At 48.0% G+C, this 22,271-nt stretch overlaps 1 long non-coding RNA gene across 1 annotated transcript; it reads left to right on the top strand.

Annotated features, from left to right (window-relative positions):
* Positions 1-5,016: 5,016 nt before the first annotated feature.
* On the top strand, positions 5,017-20,958 carry LOC121005921. Its single transcript, XR_005779981.1, has 3 exons — positions 5,017-5,026; positions 8,520-8,530; positions 20,857-20,958. It is a non-coding gene; the product is annotated as an uncharacterized LOC121005921 (long non-coding RNA).
* Positions 20,959-22,271: the final 1,313 nt, after the last annotated feature.

Genomic DNA, 22,271 nt, shown 5'->3' with positions numbered 1-22,271 from the left:
ATATATATATATATATATATATATATACACTGCGTGCAGAATTATTAGGCAAATGAGTATTTTGACCACATCATCCTCTTTATGCATGTTGTCTTACTCCAAGCTGTATAGGCTCGAAAGCCTACTACCAATTAAGCATATTAGGTGATGTGCATCTCTGTAATGAGAAGGGGTGTGGTCTAATGACATCAACACCCTATATCAGGTGTGCATAATTATTAGGCAACTTCCTTTCCTTTGGCAAAATGGGTCAAAAGAAGGACTTGACAGGCTCAGAAAAGTCAAAAATAGTGAGATATCTTGCAGAGGGATGCAGCACTCTTAAAATTGCAAAGCTTCTGAAGCGTGATCATCGAACAATCAAGCGTTTCATTCAAAATAGTCAACAGGGTCGCAAGAAGCGTGTGGAAAAACCAAGGCACAAAATAACTGCCCATGAACTGAGAAAAGTCAAGCGTGCAGCTGCCAAGATGCCACTTGCCACCAGTTTGGCCATATTTCAGAGCTGCAACATCACTGGAGTGCCCAAAAGCACAAGGTGTGCAATACTCAGAGACATGGCCAAGGTAAGAAAGGCTGAAAGACGACCACCACTGAACAAGACACACAAGCTGAAACGTCAAGACTGGGCCAAGAAATATCTCAAGACTGATTTTTCTAAGGTTTTATGGACTGATGAAATGAGAGTGAGTCTTGATGGGCCAGATGGATGGGCCCGTGGCTGGATTGGTAAAGGGCAGAGAGCTCCAGTCCGACTCAGACGCCAGCAAGGTGGAGGTGGAGTACTGGTTTGGGCTGGTATCATCAAAGATGAGCTTGTGGGGCCTTTTCGGGTTGAGGATGGAGTCAAGCTCAACTCCCAGTCCTACTGCCAGTTTCTGGAAGACACCTTCTTCAAGCAGTGGTACAGGAAGAAGTCTACATCCTTCAAGAAAAACATGATTTTCATGCAGGACAATGCTCCATCACACGCGTCCAAGTACTCCACAGCGTGGCTGGCAAGAAAGGGTATAAAAGAAGAAAATCTAATGACATGGCCTCCTTGTTCACCTGATCTGAACCCCATTGAGAACCTGTGGTCCATCATCAAATGTGAGATTTACAAGGAGGGAAAACAGTACACCTCTCTGATCAGTGTCTGGGAGGCTGTGGTTGCTGCTGCACGCAATGTTGATGGTGAACAGATCAAAACACTGACAGAATCCATGGATGGCAGGCTTTTGAGTGTCCTTGCAAAGAAAGGTGGCTATATTGGTCACTGATTTGTTTTTGTTTTGTTTTTGAATGTCAGAAATGTATATTTGTGAATGTTGAGATGTTATATTGGTTTCACTGGTAAAAATAAATAATTGAAATGGGTATATATTTGTTTTTTGTTAAGTTGCCTAATAATTATGCACAGTAATAGTCACCTGCACACACAGATATCCCCCTAAAATAGCTAAAACTAAAAACAAACTAAAAACTACTTCCAAAAATATTCAGCTTTGATATTAATGAGTTTTTTGGGTTCATTGAGAACATGGTTGTTGTTCAATAATAAAATTAATCCTCAAAAATACAACTTGCCTAATAATTCTGCACTCCCTGTATATATGTAGCTTAAGGCTGACATGTCAGCCTGCATTTGTGGGAGGTGCGTAGGCGCGCTTAAAAGGAGGCACGCCCTCTCCTCATTTGCATGCGTTTTCGGTGCCTTCCCGCCACGAACGTTACGCCCCTTACAACAGCGCCGCTCGACAGGTAAGTAAGTCCCGTCATAGTGCCTCCGGTCCTCCGTCTTCCGCACTTGACGGCCGGGTAAGTTCTCTTATATCCACTACCGTCACTCACCCTCCACGCCGCGGCGCTCCATTCCAGGCATCTCCCTTACGACCGACCTCCGCTTCCGGCGCAGAACACAGGGGGGGGGTCCGCCGCAGCGTCCTTGTTGCCCAGCAACGACGTTAGTGTCCTCCTCCTGCACCCACAAGGCACGACTGCCTCCCAGGCTCCGGGGCGCGCCGCATCCGGTTGCTGTCCCATTGTTGGCTCGTGGCCGGCTGTCCCTCTGGCTCAGCCCCGGTCTGCACGGCGTCTCTGTTACTCGGCAACGCCGTGGGGGTCCTCCCCCCTGTGGTCACATGATTCGGCTGCCCGGGCTCTCTCTCCCTGGTTCGGTCTGCGTTCCTGTCGCATCGCCGGTACTTCCCTTGCCCTGCACACCCGCTGGGGGTGGGGTGGTGCCGGTGGTGCAGTGGGGGGGGGGGGTGTGGCTCCACGGGAGTGTTCGGGCAGGATGTGAATCACGTGATGGGCTCCCCTTCTCGGCTCCGGGCGCGGCAGCGGCTTGCTCTCATTCCGGTCCGGCCCTGTCACCCAGGAGATGGGTCCGTCCTGAGCCGGGGCCGCGCCGGGGGTGCCGCTTCCACTCCACCGCAGCTGATGGCCGGCGGCCGGCGGTTGTTAGTTCAGTAAAAAAAAAAAAAGGGAAACACATTTAAATCATGAACTGCACCCTGGTCTCAGGCTCCGCTGAGGTCATGCGCAAACACCAGGAATGTCAGACAGTGTCTGTCATCCTAGTCCCAGTACCATTCTCCTCCCTAGACACAAATCAAATTATTAAGTCACGTACATATATGTCAAGTTATTGGCGGGCGCGTTCTGGTCTGCATATTCCCCCCCTCACGTCAACAATTGTTTTGCAGACCACGGGTGCAGCGTCACTCTAGGGGCGCTCGTCAGCCAGGTTGCTCTCATTGGTGCCGTCTGATCCAACCATTGCTCTTTCACTTCGCCACATCCACGGATATTTCCGGTAACTGTTGCTCTTCCCACACACTCGCCGTGTCTCAGTCTACGCTGCAATGCAACTTCCAAACCTTCTTGTCACCCGCGTCAGGGTCACTTCGTAGTCATCGGGTGGTCTCCAGTCACGGCTCAGATTACGTCCTGTCCATGTCACCATGTTTGCTTCACTATCATGTTGGTCAATAGCACGCTGTTGCTGTTACGTGTCAGGCCTAGGTATCGATGTTCGATTCTCGCCTCTTGCCATCCACGGCCTGTTCCGCCCAGGCGTTCGCTCCTTCTTCCTCATTGGCCTGACACTTTCAGATTCACGTGTTGTTGACCTTTCAGCCTGGCACGCTCCAGGCTTACGTTCACGTCCCACCATGTCGGGTGCCTGCCACGGTTCAGGCTCACGTTTTTTGTTCAAACGTATCATCTGTCGCCTGTCACGTTCAAGCTCACGTCATCTCTCATCTGTTGCCAGTCACGCTTCAAGCGGCTCACATATTGCAATGTATCATTTGTTGCCTGTTACGTTTCAGGCTTACGTTTTCACTTATCTGTTGCCTGTTACGTTTCAGGCTTACGTTTCTAACATACCATGGTTGTTGCCTGTTGCGCTTCAGGCTTACGTTTCTAATATATCAAGACTGTTGCCTGTTACGTTTCAGGCTTACATTTCTACTGTACCATGACTGTTGCCTGTTACGTTTCAGGCTTACGTTTTTTCTTATCTGTTGCCTGTTACGTTTCAGGCTTACGTTTCTAACATACCATGATTGTTGCCTGTTGCGCTTCAGGCTTACGTTTCTAATATATCATGACTGTTGCCTGTTACGTTTCAGGCTTACATTTCTACTGTACCATGACTGTTGCCTGTTACGTTTCAGGCTTACGTTTCTATTTTATCATCTGTTGCCCGTTACGCTTCGGGCTTACGTTCATAGCATTTCATCCGTTACCTGTTACATATCAGGTTCACGCTGTTAATTACTATTTCTGTCGCCTGTCACGTTTTTCAGACTCGATCCATATTCTTTTCCTACGGTACGATTCCAGGTTTGATGTTCAATTTTTATGTTTTTAAACTCCCTGTCGGAAACCACGTCCTTGTAGCTCTTACGTCATTTCACGCCTTAGTCTGGCAAGGTCCTCCACAGTAGCGCCCGTTTTACAGCACTAGGCACTCGCCCACCCTAGTTTTCTTTTACCACCATTCACGGCTCGGGTGTCGCCTTCGTAAATACGGGGCCTCCAGCTCAGCTATTAATTTTTGTTTGTCACCTCACAGCTGCAGTATGTCGCATATTTCGAACATCGAGGAAGCCCTATCAATTCCTGAGACACCCGCATCCGATCGGCCCAGCTCCTCATCACTAAGGAGTTGGACAATTGCGAAATTAATTGCGGAACTCAACAGGAGAGGGACCCAACACCCTGCTTCCGCCCGGAAAGCAGAATTATATAGACTGCTCATGGCTGAACCAGCGGCCCCGGACTTGGAGCAAGTCTCCATGTCCACTTTGCAAGTGTCTCTGACACAGTTACATGCCATGATGAACACCATTGCCTCCTCAGTCTCGGACGTGCAGTCCAGACTCCTGGCCGTCGAATCCCACCAGGGGCTGGCATCCGAACGTTCCGCTTCACCTTTGCCTGTAGCCTCCACTGCAGGGCTCGTTCCCCCAGGTAGGGTCCTTTGCGCACCTGAGGTAGCTCCAGCCCACTTCATCCCCAGCAACATCAAAAAGGATATTTTAGAGGGCAAGGACGTCAATCTGGCATCCATCCTGATAGCTCCCCACGACACGGTAGAGAGCAAAACCATAGCTTGCGGCGACATGTCCATCGTCCTCAAAGCTAGGGATCCCCGCCTAAACAAAAAATTAACCATCACGGAGTTCGTCCTCGCGTTTAGTTTATTCAGGGATGTCATCTGCTCTGTCCATCCTGAGAGGCGGGAGGAGTTGGACACGTACCTTTACAGGGTCACGGACTTGGGCCACAAGTACAGTGGGCAGGCATTCTACGATTATCATCGCTCCTTTTCAGCCAAAGCCCCCGCCGCACTGGTCCAATTCCAGCACATCACGAACTGGGCGGCCATGGATATGGACCTTTTCTGCCGGCATTTCGCGGGCCTCAGGGCCCCGGCGTGTGCGTCATGCCAGTCCATCGCCCACTCCGCTGATTGGTGCCCCAATACAGGTCCCTCCACGTCCCAGGGCAGATCCCTTCGCAGTAGCTCTGGGTCCCTCCAACGGTCTGGCTCAGCCACGGACAAACTAGGACGGCCAATAGTCTTCCTGGGCAACAGCCAGGTTTGTAATAATTTCAATCAGGAGGCTTGTTACTACAACAAATGCAGGGCCCTTCATGTGTGCGCAGGCTGTTTCATGGCTCACCCACAGACGGCGTGTCCACAAAGAGCAAGGCCATCCTGACTAAGCGGGGTCAATGTGGTTCTGCTAGAATCCCTGTTGCGCAATCATCACAGCCCTCAGTTCCTGGTTTCCGGGTTCACCACCGGGTTCCACACAGGTCTGGTAGCTCTCCCACAAGCCTCTTGGGAAGGGCCCAATCTGCTGTCCGCAACCAGGGATCCCGAGCCGGTGGGGACTCTGATCAAGTCAGAATTGGAGAAGGGGTTTCTCATCGGCCCCTTTCCCTTCATACCGTTTGACCTCTGGAGGATTAACCCCATTGGTATTGTGTCCAAGCAGTTCACAAATAAAAAACATCTCATCTATGACTTGTCGGCACCTCATGGCTCCAGCACACCCAGTCTTAACTCCTTAGTGCCATCCGAGGAGTTTTCCATGAGTTACGCCACCATAGACGAGGCCATTCAACTGATTCTCCAAGTTGGTCGGAGGGAATGGTTGGCCAAGACGGACATCGCCGATGCCTTTAAATTGCTGCCCATTCATCCACAGCTTTGGAGGTTCTATGGCATCAAGTGGCAAGACCAGTTTTTCTTTGCCAATCGCCTGACGTTCGGGTCCAAGAGCAGCCCCTGGCTGTTCGACCAGTTCGCTCAGGCATTGCACTGGATCCTGGTCAACCACTGCGATTGCCCTCTGGTCATCCATTACTTGGATGACTTTCTTCTAATCGAAAGCCCAGACCGCCAGCCATGCAAGCTCCAGGCTCTGCTGCGGCTGTTCGGCCAACTCAATGTTCTGGTGGCACCCTCAAAAACGGAAGGCCCCGCGACGGTAATTGCCTTCCTGGGCATAATCCTGGACACAGGGAAGATGGAGGCCAGGTTGCCAGCTGAGAAGTTAGCAAAAATCAAGGAGGCCATCTCAAAGGCAGCAGGCAGCAGGACGTGCGCCAAGGTCGAGTTGCAGTCCCTACTAGGCATGCTCAATTTTGCCACCAAAGTCATGCCCCAGGGCAGGGCCTTCATGTCCAGGCTCCTTCAGTTACTCCCCTCAGCCCCCGGGCAAGACAGCCTCATCACTCTGGACGCCCAAGCCATGGCCGATCTGGCCATGTGGAAGGACTTCATGGCATCTTGGAACGGAGTCTCTTTATTCGAACCTCAGCTGGGGCCAGCATCCACCTTGATTTTTTCGGACGCCGCTGCCTCCGGAGGTTTCGCGGCGATCTGTGGAAATCAATGGTTTGCGGGCCCCTGGCCACCCGAGGTTTCATCAGCCAGAGGCGCTTTAAAATCATCCCCGTTGTTGGAATTTTATCCAATCGTAGCGGCGGCCCAGGTTTGGGGCAGCCAGTGGGCCAACTCTTCCGTGGCGTTCGTCACTGACAACCAGACAGTGGTGGACATTATCACCAAGGGCAGGTCGCAGTCACCCCAGATAATGTCTTTTGTCCGCAGGCTGGTCTGGCTCTCGCTGGAATACAACTTCCATGTGGCGTGCCGGCACATTCAGGATGTTCATAATGTGGCCGCAGACGCCTTGTCCCGCTTTAATTTCAAAACTTTCTTTCAGGTCATGCCAGCGGCAGACCGAGTGGGGATCCCTCCTCCGTTGTTTCAAAATCTGGTGATGGATTAAACCGTTTCATTGCTTCAGCAAAGTCTTTGATGCGAAAATCTTTATCTTGTAATACTGCCAGAAACTACAGGACCGCTTGGAACACCTTCAACAGGTTCATGGTCCTACATCCGAGACAAGACACTGACAAGACCACTTATATCACAGCTTTCATAGCCTACTGTCACATAGATCTAAAGCTATCCTTCAATACCATCAGGCTGTATTTGGCCGGTGTCCAACATTTCCTCATGTTGGAGGACCACGAAAGTAGGTCGGTTTTTCTGTCCCAAGCAGTCAGGGCAACACTCAGGGGTGTTCAGAAGAGTGGTCACGCAGCCGTCCCGGGCAGGCAGCCCGTGTCAGGGGAATTATTCAGGAAACTTTCAACCTCCCTAGATGGTCTTCCTTTTGGGCTCCTTCCCAGCACGGTCATCAAGGCCGCAATGTACCTTAGTTTCTATGGGTTCTTAAGACCCGGCGAATTCACCCACACTTCAGCCAGGTCCAAGGGTCTAACCAGGGGTCAGCTAGTATGGCACCACGACCATTTCTCTTTACACTTCCTCACTTCCAAAACCTCGCAGGTGGGACCACCAGTGGAGGTAAAGTTCTTCCAGTCCACTAACGCATGGTGCCCGGTCCAGGTACTCAGGAGTCTGCTGGCGGCTCTGGGGGACTCCGCCCCTGACCGCCCATTGCTCCCGTTTCAGGCCTCGGCCCTCACGGCCTCGCAGTTCATCTCGCACGTTCGCACCCTGGCGACGGGCTTGGGTTTCGACCCCAAGGCCATTTCAGGGCACTGCTTCCGTATTGGAGCTGCATCCGCGGCTTCAAAGCACAACGTCCCCGGCCACGTCATCCGCAAAATGGGTCGCTGGCGCTCCTCATGCTTCACACGCTACATACCTAACCCTCAGGCCGAGATATCCCAGGCATTCCACAGTTTGGTATTGTAACTTGGTCCGCTGCAATAAAGGTTTTCTCTCCCTACTCGTGTGTGTTTTTGCCCCCTTTTAGGCTTACCCGCGGCATGGCTAAGGGCACCTCTCCAGCCATATTAGTTAGGCAGGTTGGTTTCCTCTGTCAGGTCTCGGCACGTTTTGGGGCGCTAGCTCTCTGCCGTAGCCATGACCACAAGTAGCTTAAGGCTGACATGTCAGCCTGCATTTGTGGGAGGGGCGTAGGCGTGCTTAAAAGGAGGCACGCTCTCTCCTCATTTGCGTGCGTTTTCGGTGCCCCACCCTCCCTCCCCTTTTCTTTCCATACTCCTCAGGGTATACCCCCTTTTAGGCTTACCCGCGGCATGGCTAAGGGCACCTCTCCAGCCATATTAGTTAGGCAGGTTGGTTTCCTCTGTCAGGTCTCGGCACGTTTCGGGGCGCTAGCTCTCTGCCGTAGCCATGACCACAAATATATATATATATATATACTGTATATATATATATAGAAACCAAAAACGAAGCTCAGCAGCACAAGACCAAAAAACAGTGGGTGCAAGTCCTCTCAGCCGCAGGCTAAGACGGCTATGAATAAGTATAGTTTCCAAAGATGAGGCAGCACTCCAATAGACGTAAAAAGTGGATCCTTTATTCCCCTCTGTGCAACGTTTCAACCGTCTCAATGCGGTCTTTCTCAAGCATAACAAAATGGTGTCATATAGGGGTATATATACCCACAATACATTGCAAATAATAAACGTGACAATTATACAATCTTAAGACAATATAGCATAAACAGTACATTATATAGTGTAAAAAGCCCCACATATTGTATAGCCAAGTGATCTATATTGCATAATATTTATCATAGTACAATACAGTGTACAAACACATTTGATCATTGTGATAACAATCAAATAAGTTAATTGACCAATATCCAATTCATCAAAGAAGTGTAACATCACCTGTGCATATAAATAAGTGCATATAGTTTAAAAACAAACTCACACCGGATCGTATGGGTCGGAGCGCCAAACTTCCGCGTCCTCACCGTCAAAGTGCGCATGTCCAAAGTCCCTGCCACGTCACCAGAAAGACGCCCCAAGCCGAGGAGCCAGGCGTCATCACCATGGAAACGTGTAAACACATGACCAGAGCGATAGACCCGTGACTCCTCAGGAGGGCGCGCCGGGTAGAACCACGCCCACAAGGCCGGACCCGCGTCGCCAGGCAACAGTGAAACACTGCTCCCCCGGCACCAGCAGTCCCGCAATGTGCATCGCGGTCCACCCACAGGCCACATGACAGGCACAGGCACCCGGGCACATAAAACGGCAGGAGAGGGGGAAATAACAGACGAGAGGAGAGAAAAAAGAGACACTGGCAACGCAACAATGAGCTATGTGGGTAGAAGGACCAAAAAAGGTCACTGTAATTTGTATATATATATATATAAACCAGAGTGAACGTGGCTTGCATAAAGTATATCAGCACTGGAAAGAATAACCTGTGCCATACTTCCATAATAGGACCACAGGCCGGGGACCAAAAGGTCCCGCCGTTGTCACGGCAGAGACCCCGGTCCATGGAGGGCAAGGGATCAGAGACACGTCCATGCCACAGGTCCCAAAGCAATAAGACAGAAAACTATACATCTGTATGTAACAAATTGGTTATATATTAAATGACACCAATATAGAATTCACATACACCAGGACCTGACATATAGAGGGACAACAGGGAATAGCAAAAGGCCCCATCCTATACTACACTCCACTTAAAATCAACATTGAGACCATGGGGTCTCAGTGTGTTGAGACGATGGATCCATCTAAGCTCACGTTGTTTGAGAGCCAATGTCCTGTCTCCTCCCCTTCTAGACAGAGTAATGTGGTCCACTAACATAAATTTCAAATCCTTCTCCCTGTGATTGGCCTCGACAAAGTGTTTAGGCACGGGCAGATCTTTTCTTTTTTGTCTGATGGAAAAACGATGATTGTTCAAACGTGCCTTCATGTCACAAGTGGTCTCCCCAACATAGAGGAGGCCACAAGGACAGGAGAGCACGTAGATCACATATGAACTATTGCATGTCAAGAAATGTCCAATCCCATACTGGGTCCCCGTAATAGGATGAGTAAACTTCTCCCCCTTGGTCATATAAGCGCAATTGACGCAGCCAAGGCAGGGATAGGAACCTACCCTATGAGGGCCAATATGAGACTGTACTAAAGTCTTGACAGGAATGTCCGCTCGGACCAACTTGTCCCGGAAGTTGGCAGGACGTCTGTAGGAAAGCAGAGGTGGCACTGTCAAAGACATAACATTAGAAAAATTGCTCTTAAGTATTGCCCAGTGCTTACGGACAATCTGAGCAATCTGAACACTTTGTTCCGAATAAGTTGATATAAAAGGTATCCTCTCAACTTTATTTTGTGTAGCACCTAGAGATATCTGTGGATCTTTCACTTTATTGAGGTGTTTATTGATCACCCGAGTAGGGTAACCACGTTCCCTAAACTTGTGCATCATCTGAGAGAAACGAGTCGGGAGTAAATCTGGATCCTGCACCACCCTCTTAACCCTGAGTAGTTGACTGTAGGGTACAGAATTAATGATAGATCTTGGGTGACAGCTGCCATAATGCAGCAATGTATTACAATCGGTGGGCTTCGTGAAGATGTCAGTGGATAAATGGTCACCCACTATGGTAACTGTCATGTCTAGAAATTGGACATGTGAACTCGAGTGTACAAGGGTAAACATGATATTTGGGTCCATGTGGTTCAAAAAGTCATGAAAGCTCCCAAGAGAGAGAGAGTCACCAGACCAGATGAGGAAGACGTCATCTATGTATCGCCACCACCCCAGCACATGGCTGAAGTGGTGGGACACATAGACAAGGTCCTCCTCGAGGGCCGCCATGAAGACATTGGCATAAGTCGGTGCCACATTAGACCCCATGGCGGTCCCTCGTAACTGGAGATAGAAGCTATCCATGAATAGGAAATAGTTGTTCCTCAAAATCAAATCCAATAACTGGACAAAAAAATCCTGACAAGATAGTGAATAGTTGTTGCCAGATAGCTGTCTCCGAACCGCAGCCAACCCCCTGTCATGGTCAATGGAGGTATATAGGCTAGTGACATCAAAGGATGCCAGGAGACAACCATCTGGCAGCACAATGTCAGAGATCTTGTCCAGAAAGTCGCCAGTGTCCCTAATGTAGGACCTGGCGCTTATCGCATAGTGTCGAAGTACTCGATCTAAGAAAATTGAGATGTTAGAAAAAATGGATCCGGTGCCCGCAACAATGGGGCGACCTGGTGGGTCCAACAATGACTTATGAATTTTGGGAAGAACATATATAACTGGTGTGCGTGGCTGAGATACAGTTAGGAAGGAATAGAGCTCACCATCAATAATGTCCCGACTCAAAGCTGTGTCAAGGACACCCTTGATGCGTCTAACTATATCAAACCTAGGATCCCCAGTTAATACCCTGTATACACTCGAATCGCCCAATTGTCTTCTAATCTCCTGAATGTATTTGGGGGTGTCCATGACAACAACCGCACCACCCTTATCCGCCGGTTTGATGGTGAGGCTGCCGTCATGGCACAAACCCTCCAAAGTAACCATCTCAGAAGTAGTCATGTTAGGATGTCTAAGGGGCACATTGGTAACCTTCTCACGTAGGGCGGCTATATCAATGGAGACAGCCTTCCTAAATGTGTCCAATGCAGATGAATTATTATGAGGTGAAAAATCACTCCTATTAAAAAGCCCAAAAGATTTAAGTCTCAATTCAGTGTCAATAGATCCTACAGTCGACTGCTCCACTGGAGGGCGACCTGCAAACCATACCTTAAGTTCGATGTTCCTGTATAGGCGCTGCAGGTCGACCTCCAGATGGAACCAGTCAACCTTGGTAGATGGACAAAATGAAAGGCCCTTGGACAGTACATTAATTTGCACATCAGATAAAGGTACAGAAGAAATATTTACCACAGTAGAAACATTACTATTCAACATAGGGCCTGATTCCCCTTTCTGCGCAGTGCCATAGGTTTGGTCACTTTTGGAGACCTGGGAATTCCGCTATCTGTGGTGTCTTCTGCCACCCCGTCTGGATCTCTGACCGTCACAGGACCTATCACTAAAAAAGATTTAGTAGATACCGGATTGTTGGTGGCCACTGGCCCAGGCTGTCCCGACTGGAGGTGTTTTTTGTTATTCGGACGGTGTGGAGGAAACTGTCTCTGAGGTGTATCATTTTGCCATGTATAGATTTTGCCTTTAGCATAATCATCGGCGTCCCGCTGCCATTTCTTCCTTTTAGTTGACTCCTGATCCTTGATGAATTTGGACAAGTGTTCCATGCATCCTTTGATGTCACTAGCCTATATACCTCCATTGACCATGACAGGGGGTTGGCTGCGGTTCGGAGACAGCTATCTGGCAACAACTATTCACTATCTTGTCAGGATTTTTTTGTCCAGTTATTGGATTTGATTTTGAGGAACAACTATTTCCTATTCATGGATAGCTTCTATCTCCAGTTACGAGGGACCGCCATGGGGTCTAATGTGGCACCGACTTATGCCAATGTCTTCATGGCGGCCCTCGAGGAGGACCTTGTCTATGTGTCCCACCACTTCAGCCATGTGCTGGGGTGGTGGCGATACATAGATGACGTCTTCCTCATCTGGTCTGGTGACTCTCTCTCTCTTGGGAGCTTTCATGACTTTTTGAACCACATGGACCCAAATATCATGTTTACCCTTGTACACTCGAGTTCACATGTCCAATTTCTAGACATGACAGTTACCATAGTGGGTGACCATTTATCCACTGACATCTTCACGAAGCCCACCGATTGTAATACATTGCTGCATTATGGCAGCTGTCACCCAAGATCTATCATTAATTCTGTACCCTACAGTCAACTACTCAGGGTTAAGAGGGTGGTGCAGGATCCAGATTTACTCCCGACTCGTTTCTCTCAGATGATGCACAAGTTTGGGGAACGTGGTTACCCTACTCGGGTGATCAATAAACACCTCAATAAAGTGAAAGATCCACAGATATCTCTAGGTGCTACACAAAATAAAGTTGAGAGGATACCTTTTATATCAACTTATTCGGAACAAAGTGTTCAGATTGCTCAGATTGTCCGTAAGCACTGGGCAATACTTAAGAGCAATTTTTCTAATGTTATGTCTTTGACAGTGCCACCTCTGCTTTCCTACAGACGTCCTGCCAACTTCCGGGACAAGTTGGTCCGAGCGGACATTCCTGTCAAGACTTTAGTACAGTCTCATATTGGCCCTCGTAGGGTAGATTCCTATCCCTGCCTTGGCTGCGTCAATTGCGCTTATATGACCAAGGGGGGGAAGTTTACTCATCCTATTACGGGGACCCAGTATGGGATTGGACATTTCTTGACATGCAATAGTTCATATGTGATCTACGTGCTCTCCTGTCCTTGTGGCCTCCTCTATGTTGGGGAGACCACTTGTGACATGAAGGCACGTTTGAACAATCATCGTTTTTCCATCAGACAAAAAAGAAAAGATCTGCCCGTGCCTAAACACTTTGTCGAGGCCAATCACAGGGAGAAGGATTTGAAATTTATGTTAGTGGACCACATTACTCTGTCTAGAAGGGGAGGAGACAGGACATTGGCTCTCAAACAACGTGAGCTTAGATGGATCCATCGTCTCAACACACTGAGACCCCATGGTCTCAATGTTGATTTTAAGTGGAGTGTAGTATAGGATGGGGCCTTTTGCTATTCCCTGTTGTCCCTCTATATGTCAGGTCCTGGTGTATGTGAATTCTATATTGGTGTCATTTAATATATAACCAATTTGTTACATACAGATGTATAGTTTTCTGTCTTATTGCTTTGGGACCTGTGGCATGGACGTGTCTCTGATCCCTTGCCCTCCATGGACCGGGGTCTCTGCCGTGACAACGGCGGGACCTTTTGGTCCCCGGCCTGTGGTCCTATTATGGAAGTATGGCACAGGTTATTCTTTCCAGTGCTGATATACTTTATGCAAGCCACGTTCACTCTGGTTTATATATATATATATATACAAATTACAGTGACCTTTTTTGGTCCTTCTACCCACATAGCTCATTGTTGCGTTGCCAGTGTCTCTTTTTTCTCTCCTCTCGTCTGTTATTTCCCCCTCTCCTGCCGTTTTATGTGCCCGGGTGCCTGTGCCTGTCATGTGGCCTGTGGGTGGACCGCGATGCACATTGCGGGACTGCTGGTGCCGGGGGAGCAGTGTTTCACTGTTGCCTGGCGACGCGGGTCCGGCCTTGTGGGCGTGGTTCTACCCGGCGCGCCCTCCTGAGGAGTCACGGGTCTATCGCTCTGGTCATGTGTTTACACGTTTCCATGGTGATGACGCCTGGCTCCTCGGCTTGGGGCGTCTTTCTGGTGACGTGGCAGGGACTTTGGACATGCGCACTTTGACGGTGAGGACGCGGAAGTTTGGCGCTCCGACCCATACGATCCGGTGTGAGTTTGTTTTTAAACTATATGCACTTATTTATATGCACAGGTGATGTTACACTTCTTTGATGAATTGGATATTGGTCAATTAACTTATTTGATTGTTATCACAATGATCAAATGTGTTTGTACACTGTATTGTACTATGATAAATATTATGCAATATAGATCACTTGGCTATACAATATGTGGGGCTTTTTACACTATATAATGTACTGATTATGCTATATTGTCTTAAGATTGTATAATTGTCACGTTTATTATTTGCAATGTATTGTGGGTATATATACCCCTATATGACACCATTTTGTTATGCTTGAGAAAGACCGCATTGAGACGGTTGAAACGTTGCACAGAGGGGAATAAAGGATCCACTTTTTACGTCTATTGGAGTGCTGCCTCATCTTTGGAAACTATATATATATATATATATATACACCCCTGTTAAAATGTCAGGTTTCTGTGATGTAAAAAAAATTAGACAAAGATGAATCATTTCAGAACTTTTTCCACCATTAATGTGACCTATAAACTGTACAACTCAAATGAAAAACAAACTGAAATCTTTTAGGTAGAGGGAAGAAAAAATATGAAAATAAAATAATATGGTTGCATAAGTGTGTACATCCTTAAACTAATACTTTGTTGAAGCACCTTTTGATTTTATTATAGCAATCAGTCTTTTTGGGTATGAGTCTATCAGCATGGCACATTTTGAAATGGCAAGATTTGCCCACTCTTCTTTGCAAAAACACTCCAAATCTGTCAAATTGCGAGGGCATCTCCTGTGGACAGCCCTCTTCAGATCACCCCACAGATTTTCAATAGGATTCAGGTCTGGGCTCTGGCTGGGCCATTCCAAAACTTTAATCTTCCTCTGAAGCCATTCCTTTGTTGATTTGGATGTATGCTTGGATGTTTTTTTTCGTAAGAAAAGGCTTTCGTCTTGCCACTCTACACCATAGCCCGGACATATGAAGAATACGGGAGATTGTTGTCACATGGACCACACAGCCAGTACTTGACAGATATTCCTGCAGCTCCTTTAATGTTGCTGTAGGCCTCTTGATAGCCTCCCAGACCAGTTTTCTTCTCGTCTTTTCATCAATTTTGGAGGGACGTTCAGTTCTTGGTAATGTCACTGTTGTGCCATATTTTCTCCGCTTCACTGGGTTCCATGGTATATCTAATGCCTTGGAAATTCTTTTTTACCCTTCTCCTGACTGATACCTTTTAACAATGAGATCCCTCTGACGCTTTGGAAGCTCTCTGTGGACCATGGCTTTTGCTGTGGGATGCGACTAAGAAAATTTCAGGAAAGACCAATTAGAGTAGCTGAACTTTATTTGGGGTTATTCAGAGGCACTTTAAATGATGGCAGGTGTATGCTGACTCCTATTTAACAGGATTTTGAATGTGATTGCTTAATTCTGAACACAGCTACATCCCCAGTTATAAGAGGGTGTGCACACTTATGCAACCACATTATTTTAGTTTTCTTTGTTTTCTTCCCTCCACCTAAAAGATTTCAGTTTGTTTTTCAATTGAGTGGTACAGGTTATAGGTCATATTAAAGGTGGAAAAAGTTCTGAAATGATTTATCTTTGTTTCATTTTTTTACAGCACAGAAACCTGACATTTTAACAGGGGTGTGTAGACTTTTTATATCCACTGTACAGAGTGTCTGGAGAAGTAGTGGATGGGGTCTATGTGTGCCCAAGGTTCCTCACTTCTGTCATTTAAAAAGCAACCAGGGAAATGTTCAGCAGAGGTCTACGCAGATGTCTCTGCAATTCGGGTTTGTGTAATTTTTTTTTAAAAAGACCCGGGTTTTTAGGGCCTGTGTTGCTGGAGTGGGAAGAGAAGGGTGGGCCTCCACTCCATCTGGACAGTCCGGGTTTTGGTCTGTCAGGTAATCACTACTCAGGTGTGCTAGCCTGATATAATGCTGAGAATGGAGACACGTCTCTGACTTTGAGAGTATAGCAAGTGGTACAAACAATAGGGCTATGTTTGGTGCCCAGTGTTAGGCTGGCACCAGGTTAGTCAGGAGTTCCTGATTGTACAGTTAGAGCCGGACAGGCATAGAATTTTGTTTGTTTATGTTTATTTTATGTATCACCCGCTGGCTATAAATCTGGACAGTTGATGGAAAACTGAGGTTGCTGGAATCTGTGCTCAAGAGAGCGTGCTCATCGACCACCCCGCTACCTAACTCTTACAAGTGGTGGAAGATGCGGGCAAAAAAAAATTCTGCCATATAAAAAAAAATGTACATTTAAAGGGCCAGAGTTTTTTTTCTTTTTTTGTGCAGTGCACCAAAGACTGTTTTCTGCCTCTTGGAATATGGAGGATGTAGTTAAAGCTATGTTGCAAGCTGTTGCATCTCAACAGGAGGCTACCCGAGTGCAGCAGGAGGCTACCAGAGTACAGCAAAAGGCGCTTGAGGACACCAGCCGCAGGCTGACGGCCCAACTGGAGGCTGCACAAGAGGCGCAAAGAAAAGACCGGGAGACCTTAACAGCTGTGGTGCAGCAACTAACCACTGTCGCGGGACGGGTCCCAGATGCCACTCATTCCTCCATAAGGGCTAGTCACTTTTTGCAAAAGATGAAAACCCCCAATGACGTCGAAGCCTACCTGACCACCTTCGAAAGGACTGCAGAGCGAGAGGGTTGGCAAAAGGTACAGTGGGCAGTTGGACCCCTTTCTTTCAGGAGAACCCCAAAAGGCATATTTTGACCTGGAGAATTGTGATGCTATGGATTATGTTAAGCTAAAAAAGGAGATCCTTACACGCCTTGGAGTTACTCTTTCGGTCCGCGCACAGCGTGTGTACAACTAGGACTACAGCATGGATAAACCTCCACGTTCCCAAATGCACAAGCTCATTCACCTGACCAAGAAGTGGTTGCAGCCGGGGATCCTGACAGGCCCCCAGATGGTGGAGCGGGTTGTGATGGACCAGTACTTAAGGGCCCTCCATGTTACCTTGCGCAAGTGGGTGAGCCATGGTGACCCCAAGAATGCTGACCAGATGGTGGAGATGGTGGAGAGGTACACAGCCGCAGAGGAGCTACTGCCGCCGCAACGGAGAACTCCAAGATTACCTGGTAAGACTGTTCTAAGGGAAAAGGGGGCTGGCAGAGGTGATATATCTGTGGGTGCAAGTGGAGAGACTGGAGGCCCAGGCTCTAGACGCTGGCAAGCCGTGCCAGGGAGGTCTGTGGCCTATAAGAGACCTAATAGAGACTTAATAAAATGTTTCCAATGTCAAATGCCAGGTCATATTGTTGCCAATTGCCCAATGTCGGATGAACCAATGCAGTGTGATGCCTCCTCTATAAACCGCCGTTTATCACTGTATGTTCAGCTTGCGTGTGTGGCATTTCCAAATACAGGAGGGGGGCAAATATGTGTGTTTTTACTGTGGAAGGTAAAGATGTGAGTGCATTGTTAGACTCAGGCAGTCTGGTCACCCTAGTAAAAATGGACTTGGTAAATCCTAGGAAATGGCAAGCAGAGACCATTGCGGTAACCTGCATACATGGAGACACCCGTAATTATCACACTGCTATGGTAGATGTAAATACCCGGTTCCGGACAGAAAAATTTAGGGTTGGTTTAGTGCCCAAGTTAATTCATGGTGTCATCATGGGGAGGGATTTCCCTAATTTCTGGCAGCTATGGGAAAATAAACTTTCAAATGTCCATCAGCAACGGGATGACCTACCACCAGGTATTGAAGGAGGTGGAGTTTTAAGAAGGAATTCTGTTGATGAATCATTTCCCTTGTCTGTCCTGGTGGGGGAGCCTGAGACCTATAGTGATGGGGTAGAAGAGCAGTCCCGAGAGAAAAGACTCCCTTGATGACAATTTGCCAGACCTTGCAGTAAGGAAAGAGATGTTCGGTGCTGAGCAATTAAAAGATCCCACCCTTACTAGAGCCAGAGAAAATGTGAAGTCTATCGATGGTAAACTGGTGGAACCCGACAGCAGACTTTGCTTCTCACATATGGTTGTGAAAAACAAATTATTGTACCAGGTGGTAAAAAGCGGTAGAGGATCTGGTGGAACAACTATTGGTTTCTAAAGTGTACCGACGAACGGTACTAGATATTGCTCATGGTCACCTTATGGGAGCTGAAAAGACCACAGACAGAGTCATTCAAAGGTACTTTTGGCCGGGGATCCATAAAAATGTTAAAGATTATTGTGACTTCTGCCCAGAGTGCCAAATTTCAGCTCCTAGGACACACTACCGTAGCCCCCTGGTACCTCTATCAATCATTGAGATACCATTTGAGAGAATAGCCATGGACCTGGTGGGACATATTGTAAGATCTGCGCGAGGCCGCCAACATATTCTCGTAATCATCATGGGCTATGCTACTCGATGCCCAGAAGCTATACCCTTACGCAATACATCATCCAAGGCCATAGCTAAAGAGTTGGTGCAGGTGTTTAGTCGCGTGGGACTACCAAAATAGATCCTAACCGATCAGGGTACCCCCTTTATGTCACTCATCATGAAGGAGTTATGTAAACTGTTCCAAGTTAAACAGCTGCGTACCTCTGTCTACCATCCACAGACTGATGGACTGGTAGAGAGATTTAACAAAAACTCTAAAAGCCATGATTAAGAAAGTAGTGGACAAAAATGGGAAAAACTGGGATTTCCTTCTCCCCTATCTCATGTTTTTCTTCCATGAAGTTCCTCAGTCATCTATGGGCTACTCCCCGTTTGAATTGCTATATGGTCGCCACCCTAGGGGTCTGCTAGACATAGCAAAAGAAACCATGGAAGAAGAAACTATCCCCCATTGAACATGTGGAAAAAATGCAAGATCGTAGCTGGGTGATGCCTATTGTACGAGAACATATGGCCCAGACCCAGGAGCACAACAAAGGGTGTATAACCACAGTGCCCATGAACGGACCTTTGCGCCATTTGACTGGGTGCTGGTGCGGATCCCTACAGTAGAGAGTAAATTCCTGGCTAAGTGGCAAGGCCACTTTGAGGTGATAGAGAGAGTAAATGAGGTAAACTATAAAATCCGTCAACCAGGTAAGAGGAAGCCTGAGCAAGTATACCACATCAATCTTATAAAACCGTGGAAAGATCAACTATCCCTTGAAGCCGACACCTCCTACCCGCCAGAGCAGCGGTGCTCTGGGAAGCCCCTGTTGCCAGAGGTAACCCTAATGGACTCCCTGGCCAAGACACAAATTCTCTTTAAGAACAGGAAGTTCTTCTCGGAGATCCCAGGTCGCACCTCTGTCATAAAACATGACATCATTACAGACCCAGGAAAAAGGGTTAAACTGCGACCCTTTAGAATACCCGAGGCCAGGAGAGGGATTATGTCTGAAGAAGTGAGAAAAATGTTGGAACTTGGGGTAATTGAAGAGTCCCATAGCCAGTGATCCAGCCCCATAATTCTGATCCCCAAACCAGATGGAAGCTGGAGGTTTTGCAATGACTTTCGGAAGTTGAACGTCATATCTAAGTTTGATGCTTACCCAATGCCACGTGTTGATGAGCTCATTGACAGGATCTGAAATGCCAGGTATATAACCACTCTAGACCTAACCAAGGGATAATGGCAAATTTCCCTGACAAATGAGGCCAAAGAGAAAACTGCTTTTGCCACTCCTGATGGGTTGTTCCATTATACTGTCTTACCATTTGGCTTGCATGGAGCCCCAGAGGGTGATGGATAAGATACTAAGGCCCCACAGACTGTACGCAGCAGCATATCTGGATGACATCATCATCCAAAGTCCAGACCGGAAATCCCATCTACCTAGGGTGCAGGCGGTTATCAATTCACTGTGGGAGGTAGGCTTCACAGCCAATCCAAAAAAATTTGCCATTGGTCTTGAAGATGCTAAGTATCTAGGTTACATCATAGGCCGAGGCCTAGTAAAGCCCCAGTTAAACAAAATTGAAGCGATACAAAGATGGCTTCAACCAGTAAACAAGAAACAAGTCCGTACCTTCTTGGGGATTACAGGCTGTTACCGGCGATTTATACTTAATTTTGCTTCCCTTGCAGCCCCGTTAACTGACCTGACAAAAGGAAAAGACTGTCATGGTCAAGTGGTCAACAGAGGCTGAAAAATCATTTCAGACTCTAAAAACCCTCCTGTGCGCCCAGCAGGTCCTGATAACCCCAGACTTAAAAAAAGGGTTTGTCCTACAGACGGATGCATCTGAGGTGGGACTGGGGGCAGTACTGTCACAGGTACGGGATGGGGAAGAACATCCTGTACTATATCTGAGCAGGAAACTTAATGACCATGAGCAAAAGTATGCAATTGTGGAAAAAGAGTGCCTCGCTATTAAATGGACCCTGGAAACACTCCGCTACTATTTGCTGGGCCGTCACATTGAAATGGTCACAGATCACGCTACCTTAAAATGGATGTGTGAGAATAAGGAAAAAAATAGGAGGGTAACAAGATGGTTCTTAGCCCTATAAGAGTACCGGTTTATGGTAAAGCACAGGGCAGGGACCCAAATCGGAAATGCAGATGCCTTGTCGCGGGTACATTGTCTGATGTCCAGATGTGTTCCAGCCCCGGGTCTGAAACAGGGGGGGAGCACTGGTGTAGCTATAGGGGTCGCAGCGGTCGCAATTGCGATCGGGCCCCTAAGTCAGGGGGGCCCACGGGGCTCCTTCAAGCCAGGAGAACATGGCCCGCAGCTGATAACAGAATTCAGATTCACAGGGGGCGGAGCGGAGGCTGAGAGGCGAGCCCTGCGTCACATGCACTGACTGTGCAGGGCAGGTGAAGTGAGGAGGGGGAGCGGCTTCAGTTCAGGAAGAGGAAGCTGTGTGCAGAGGTGCTGCAAACTTGCGAGTGACTCCTCTCTCCTATCCTGCGACTGCGAGACACTGACTGACTGTGTTGATATACTGAGGTGAGCGTGGCGTCGGCGGCGTGATAAACGACTTGACCGTCCGACCGGGGTCCTGGTCCGGTCCAGTGAGTGACTGTCCCTGGCCTGAGTGAGTCCCCTTACCCGCCTGGTGGCTGACCCAGAGCGCCGCTGAGATCCTGATAAGCCCAGACCAGTCAATACCCCATTAGGAAATCTCAGTCTCATCAGATGTGACTGCAGCAGGCCAGCAGCGATTGATAAGCCAGGATTAATGTGCACAGTGGGAGGCCCCCCCTTAGGCAAGTGACAAACTGCCCCCCCCCCCTCAGTCTTAGGCAAGTGACAAACTGCCCCCCACAGTCTTAGGCAAGTGACAAACTGCCCCCCCCCCCCTCATTCTTAGGCAAATTGCAGTTCCTTGTGATGCCTTGGATAGCTAGACAGGCTGTGGGTCCAGTGGAATGTAGGTGTAGCAGATGTAGCAGAGCTGAGTTTGTCACTTGCCTAAGACTGAGGGGCGGTGGGGTAGTTTGTCACTTGCCTAAGGGGGGGCCTCCCACTGTGCACATTAATCCTGGCTGATCGATCGCTGCTGCTCTCACATCTGCATTTACATTTTGTTCTATACGCCATTCACTACTAGAGCTGCGGTCATGCGTCCGCTGTTGCATTACATTAATACTCTGCTCACTTTCAGATTGCATTCATACGGCTGCTTCATACCATGCTCCTCATACTCATACACAGAGCTGTGCCAATACCATGTTTTTAGGCACCACTCACATCCAGAGCTGCATTCACCCACTTGTTCTTACATCATGTGTTATACTCTGCTTCCACTTAAAGCTGCATTTCTTTTTATTGCTACATAATGGTTACTCAGTATTCTTACTAGGGCTATCAGCATACCACTCTGATACTGCTCTTCCGATAAAGATAGCCGCTTTCTTTTCAGGCTTATGTTTCTTTCCTCGGTGGTTTGTTACATTCCTTAGGCCTACTTTTTTCTGTTTACTTGGGGGGAAGAGAGAGGAGAAAAATGAAATAAAAAATAAAAAATGGGTGGGGTTCTTTAATCCTGGTTTGCATTCACTTAGACTGGTCTCCTTTACTTCTGGTTCGCATTCGCTTAG

Source organism: Bufo bufo, chromosome 6, assembly GCF_905171765.1.
Source record: "Bufo bufo chromosome 6, aBufBuf1.1, whole genome shotgun sequence".
NCBI classification, from domain to species: Eukaryota; Metazoa; Chordata; class Amphibia; order Anura; family Bufonidae; genus Bufo; species Bufo bufo.
Note: the sequence above shows the minus strand (reverse complement) of the source record. Positions and strands in the feature narration are given on the sequence as shown.